At 37.7% G+C, this 6,592-nt stretch overlaps 1 pseudogene; it reads left to right on the forward strand.

The window, feature by feature from the left end:
- Nucleotides 1–4,559: 4,559 nt before the first annotated feature.
- LOC149207208 (BTB/POZ domain-containing protein At3g05675 pseudogene) lies at nt 4,560–5,889 on the forward strand (annotated as a pseudogene).
- Nucleotides 5,890–6,592: the final 703 nt, after the last annotated feature.

Below are 6,592 nucleotides of genomic sequence, written 5' to 3' on the forward strand. Positions count from 1 at the left end.
ATCAACGGGAAGCTGGAGAGCCACCTTGTTGTTCCATTCACCATTGACCCTCCACGCACACGCTGTCATGGTCATACATCTTGACATGCTTGCCCATCTTTAATAGTTACAAGCAGGGTTTCTGTGCATGCCCACTGGAATTCCACATTTTATTGAATTTCTTTCAGCCTTTGGCAACCTACTCAACCAGGCTCTTTCTCATACACCTGACCTGCCATTACATTGGCCCATTATTATCGACTTGATTCTAATTCCAAAGTCCAGGAGTTACTGCGTAGACCTTACTGCCTTGGAGCGGGAGGCATTGTGACTGAAGGTGCTCATGGTCTTGCGCAGTGGAAGCCTAGTGGAAGCCAACACGTTCTAATGCAGTGAGTGTTCCTCCATTCGCCATTAACCCTCCCGTTCTGGTGCGCGGGGTGCTGATTGATTGTCTTCTTCAATGAACAATGGCTACAACGTGACGGTATATGATGCTACACTAATGCTATACGCTGTTCATAAATTCTTTTGAAGGATTAGTACTCCTCTTTGTTCCGTATTTGCAAAAGCGTAACCTGCGTTTGGGTAAACGTGTTTTTTCCCGAGTTATCTGTAACTAAAATTGCCAAAAAAAAAGGGTTATCTGTTACTAAGGCATCTGATATCTATTCTCCGAAGCACGGAATTGTTTATAATTTGGCGGGATTCATACGGCTTGTGAGTAAGGGTTTTAAATTGGCGGATTTTGAAAGAGAGATCAGCGGATCTGAATTTCAGAGGTCGCACATCCGAATCGTTGAAGGACATATTGCTTTGCGTAAAGAGTTGAAATAAATAAAAATGAACGTGTTTAGGTTAATGACCCATTTGCTTTGCATTATGGTCTTGCTCCTCAAGATACATTCTATGAAATCATGTGCTAGGATGAGATTCTATCGCTGTTGATGCCTTGAAATGTTTGCCGGATTCTATTAAACTGTTGATTCAGAGGCATTGCAGTGTAGCTTCCAGTCATTGTTGAGAAATGTTGCATGCATTTCCCCTCATCTCGTGTATATGTGATAAATGTACAGAAGAATGAAAAAGATTTCAGTAAAGAAGCAAGTGTTACAAAGGCATCTGCTGTAATAAACTAATTACAGTATAACGACAGTGGTTGTGGTTATCAACTGTATGAAGTATCGATGATCGGCGGTTAACAAATCTGCAAGTATATTGTTTCTCGGGCATTAGTAGCTCGGACAGGGGAACTCCAGGCCGTCCAGAGATGATCGGCGACGAAGCCCATGATGTCTGGAAACATTTGGCGCATTAAACTCCAACCTCCCAATGGACACGCGCCTACTCTCGCCTCCTACTTTTGCTGCTGCTCAGCTTGTCACCTGCTGATCAATATCAGAAACATAAACTATTCTTCTAACGCTGTCCATCAAAGTCTGTTGAAACGAGGAACGAGGAATGATTAAACCGATGCACTGTCCATTGAATGTTTTGCATTATTTTTGTGTTGTCCTTATGTGTTGTATAACACTCTGGTGAATATTTGCACTGTCTTGCATTGCGGTCTTACACTCAGAGCGATGTCCATTAACACTCAGAGCGCTGCCCATATATTTATATGTGTTCTTTAACGCTGATCAGTTTTGAGTATTACGTTGAATGTGTTGAATGCATGTCTAACATGGCAGCTTGAAAGCTCGTGCGAGAATCTCACACTGTTTGGTAGCTCAACAGCACTTACAGAGCCTTGGCCTGGGCTCCCACCTTGCTCGTCTCATACTCATTGCAAAATTTGACAGTAAAACCAGCAGATGCCCTGGCACATTTGGTAACGTTACAGAGTGCCCTGTTTCCTTGTATAGAATTGTTGGAGAATTTGATCAGATTTGTAAGCTGCATTGCTCTCATATATTTTAATATATGATGAAGTCCTCAATAGAAAGAAACTGTGAAATATAGAATAGCGGCAGAGGTTTTCTGATTCAAAAGGGAAGGAGTATTTGAAGGATCCAAGCAAGTTTGCAGTTGTTGTTGCCCCAGTTGTGATATTAAAACTCATTATAGTCTCTGTCTACATATATATACATTGATTCCTTGATTCATTTGCTGCACATTTACAAAGGATTTTTTTGTGTCTTTGTACTGTGAGTGGGTGTTACTTTTACTCATTGGGTCATAGTTGTAATCAGTTTTTTAAAGGGGTGTAATTTTGACAATGGAGAATATGCCTCGAATTACTGAAATATTAGAGTTCTTAAAAACTCTCATACATTCCTCAGATCATGATACAGTGAGAATAAGCAAAGCTTCTCTGGTTGATATTAGAACCTGTTTGTATAATGTAAAAGAGAATATTGAGTTTTTGCAGCTTGAGACAAAGCTACAACAGGAAGAATTACAACAGTGGAGTCATCATTCTGAACCTGTTTCTGTTCGGAGGATTGAAACAGACTCCCATAAACAACAAGACAATAATATTACAGTTCATTCAGATCCAGTGCCCAATAAAGTAGCAGCTGTACATGTAGATGCAGAAACTCAGTCTGCACTTCCCAAGCCCATCATCAGACCTTGGGAACAGCTTGTCCACAACAAGCACAAAACTGGTCTTGGATATAACAAGGACTTGTCCTTTCATATTCCAGACTACGCCAAGCCCATTCAATTTCAGAGTGTTGGATTCATTCATGACAGTTCACTTGTTCCTCATGACAATTCACATGTTCCTAATGACAGTTCACCTCAACAGCAACAACAACAACAACAGATTGAGAAATGCCAACACTGTGATCGAGTTGGCCATCTGAAAGATCATTGTTTTGATCTTCATCCATGTAAGCACTGTCATAAAACTAGTCATTCTTCACACAGATGCTTCAGAAACAAAAGTCCTGCAAGATCAAAGATTCATCTTGGATGGATCGTTTCTTGGCAATGGGCATCAACAACCAAGAAGATATTCCAAACACATGTCAGAATTTGCTCCAGAATATTGAATAGTCTTGCAGTTGAGTTTCCTCCATCATCTCACCTTGTATCTGACAGGGGGGGAAATGATGGTCATCTACAAGCTTCAAAGTCACATCAAGCGAGCCTGAGCCACAACCTGCCACACCAGTTCCAGAGTTGTAGCCAGAGACAAAGATGCCCCTGAACATGCCTTCATTTGGCAATCTGGGACACTTCCTCTAGCAGAAGACTCCAGCTTCTTGCCAGTTTTGGAAGAGTTCCAGGAATTGCAGAGTTGTTGGTCATCCTTAAACCATCACAGATTAAGAACACTTCCTCTAGCAGAAGACTCCAGCTTCTTGCCAGTTTTGGAAGAGTTCCAGGAATTGCATTAAGCATTCCAGAGTTGTTCGTTATCCTTAAACCATCACAGGTTAAGACTTCCCTTTTCAGGTTGAAGTTTTACCTTTTATGCGGGGTGAGACCTCCCTTTTATGGTTGAAGGTTTCCCTCTTTAAAACAATAGGATCACTTCCTCTAGCAGAAAACTTCAGTTCCTTGCCAGTTTTGGAAGAGTTCCGGGAACTGCACTAAGCGTTCCAGTGTTGGTGGTCATCCTTAAACCACCGCCCTTTATACCAACATTTCATAGAGCACATTGAGCCTCGTGCTGCCATGCATTTTTTGCACATTTTGTATTACAGCTCTCTTCTTGGACTCATACATAACCCTTCGGATTAACGGGGGGATGTTGGACACCTAATCCTAAATGGGTTAGTGTGGAAGCCGAATAGACCAAAGTAGTCCAAGAGACCTTGGGATCTGAAACCCAAGAGTCACGTATTGTACTATAAATGTATATCTCATGTTAATAAAAAATGTACTCACTGATTTATCTTTCCTATTCTATGTTTTCCATGTGTGTTTAACACTAGTTGGATGCATCCATATGTTAAATGTGCAATAAGGCCTCACATGTGAAGTGTCCTAAGACGAAAGGCATTGTTAAAAAATTTGGTTATCATTCAAGTAAACTATCTAGTATATTTCAATAAAAATGGTATATGTCATGTAAAGGATTGCAAAGGATGGAATTCTTTTCATGTCTAGTTATAGATTACCATCATTAATTGGTTACCTAGAGTTTCTTATAATGAGGTTTCCCATTATACATTAATTTCTCAGTTGAAATTTACTTATGAGGCTTTCCATTATAGCTCACATTCACTTTTAATGTACTAAAAACTAATGAAGGTTTCTATATCATCTCACATGCAATTCAATTCTCTACACCAATGTTGCCATACCATTCACCATTCACACACTTTGAATGATACACTTGTACAGAAGGTCATAGATCACAAACAACATTTTAATTTTCTTTCAAGTTACCTATATTTTTTTCCTTGGGCATATTCTTACTGGACCTCTTGTGAACAAAGGACTGAAGGATTTATTGAGAAAAACCTTAGAGGCAAGAGCACTAGTGTGATAATGATTATACTTGTTTACTTTTGGATATGATATTTAAAGAGATAAGTTTCCATTGGATGAGGATGGACTGTGTTAGATTCCCCTCAGGTTATTGTTTTTGTTTAGTATGTATATTGAATGGCTTTGATTTTCCCATGGAAAAAGAGAATATGGCACTGAAAAAAATTTGGGGATCATTCCATCAGTGATGTAATTGTGAGATTAAGGACAAGTGATGGAAGAGAAGACTGGTTTTACTGCCATTCAAAAAATTTAGTAAAATAGAGCAAATATTTTGTAGATCATCTTTCAGATGAGTAGCCCATATGCCAATTTCTATACTTACATACAATTTTACTACCGTTAATCTAAATATGATCATCATCTAAACATTTTAAGTTTTTCTTATGTGGACAATATTACAATTATAGGTTTATGGAAGAATGTAAAAATGACTCTTAGCATTTTGAAAGCAACCACCAAACTTGGTACTGATTGAATAATTTCAAAGTGTATTCAATATTTAGAGATAGTTCCCTGGGAAGAAAATGAAGAGGAAGAAAATATAACAAACCTTCCATAACTAGGTTTAGAAGTCATTCCCATATTTGCTAGACTTCAATTAGTTGACTCATAAGCGGTAATCAATGTGTTTCTCTCTACCACACATGCTGCAATTCAAGTTTACATAAAACATTCACATTTTCCTGCTTCTTTAGATGAACTCAAAGCTTTTGCAAAAGAGCAGGCATGGTATATTCTTGTCGAATATGATGATGCACTTCTACTTAGAATAAACGATAATGAAAAATACAAAGTAAAGAAACATCTATGAGAGTTGTTTTCCATTTTTGAAATAAAATGGAACCCCTATTATCTCATATAGAAGATGTCCTAGAAGACCACGAAAATCACATTTTAATATTTTTGGCTAACTTCTTATGGTTGTGTCAAATTATAATTAAGATGGATCTTTTAACCAAATTTGTTAGCAAGTGGATAGAAGCTTCAAATAATTTCATTTACATAATTAAGGATATAATATTAAGGTGATTCCTCTAGGAAACAAAATTGAACTTGATTGAAATTACAAGAAAGGTTTTGGAGGCAGTTGGGTATGGAAATGTAACCCTTTCTGCTCCAAGGAAAACACATCTAGTGAAACTTTGGTTACCATTTATAAGGGAGACAAAGCCACAACTTGACCTACAAAATTTTTATGATAAAATGCCTTACCAAATGGATAATGATCTTTGTCAAAGCATATAAACACTGCTCATTTCCCTTGTTTTGGAATTTCCATCTAGTGTTCAGGCTAAAAATTTGGTTGAATCGCTTAAAACAAAGCAAGAAAGATGCCCAAATTTAAGTGAAGCTTTTGGAGTGCGGTGTTATAGATTCAAAGTAGAAAAATGGAGACTATATTTGGGTTTGGTTGGTGTTAATACCAACAATACCTCTACTGCTACTAATGTTGACCATTAATATAATTGGCTTCAAATAGAGCAAGCAAGACATCCGTATTTAAGTGAAGTTTTTGAATTGTGGTGTTAGAGGTGCAAGGAAACAAAGAGGAGTTGGCTTGTACTCATTGAAAGAAATTTGGGGCACTCATTAAATGATTAGAGGTGGTTAAACCAAGGACCATATAATATTGTGTATAATACACCTCGAACCAATCAATTTATTGAGAAAGGGAGCCAATCAATTAATTTAGATGGAGGAATGAGATCACAATAAAAGGAATCATTAAATCACTAGAATTTCACATAGGGTTCATAGAAAAATACACCATACATTCCAATAAACCTACCAAGTTGAAGGTAAGAATTCGTTTGTTATTATAATAGAATATCAACCCCAATCTGGGCATTCCAAACAAAGTTGCTTCTTGGGCATGTAGCTCTATTATTAATAAAATGGATCTGGTAGAATGGTAGGGTAGCCAGTGGTAGGTATGCCTAGTTACATTCCTAAAAACCTAGGTTTGTGATACTCACTACAGTGAGAAATGGACAGTTGTCTGGGATATTAATCCAGTTGGCTTGGATTATACCTATTCCAAATTTGGAGGAGGCATAAAAACCACCTTGGAGATCCAACTCTTTTGAATTTCCCTTTTATTTACTTGATTTTGATGTTAGATATTATTTTTGTCTTTTATTTCTCTAAGTGTTATATACACACA

Source organism: Pinus tabuliformis, chromosome 1_2, assembly GCF_031772625.1.
Source record: "Pinus tabuliformis cultivar Carrire ecotype Pingquan chromosome 1_2, CPIR1, whole genome shotgun sequence".
Lineage (NCBI taxonomy): Eukaryota > Viridiplantae > Streptophyta > Pinopsida > Pinales > Pinaceae > Pinus > Pinus tabuliformis.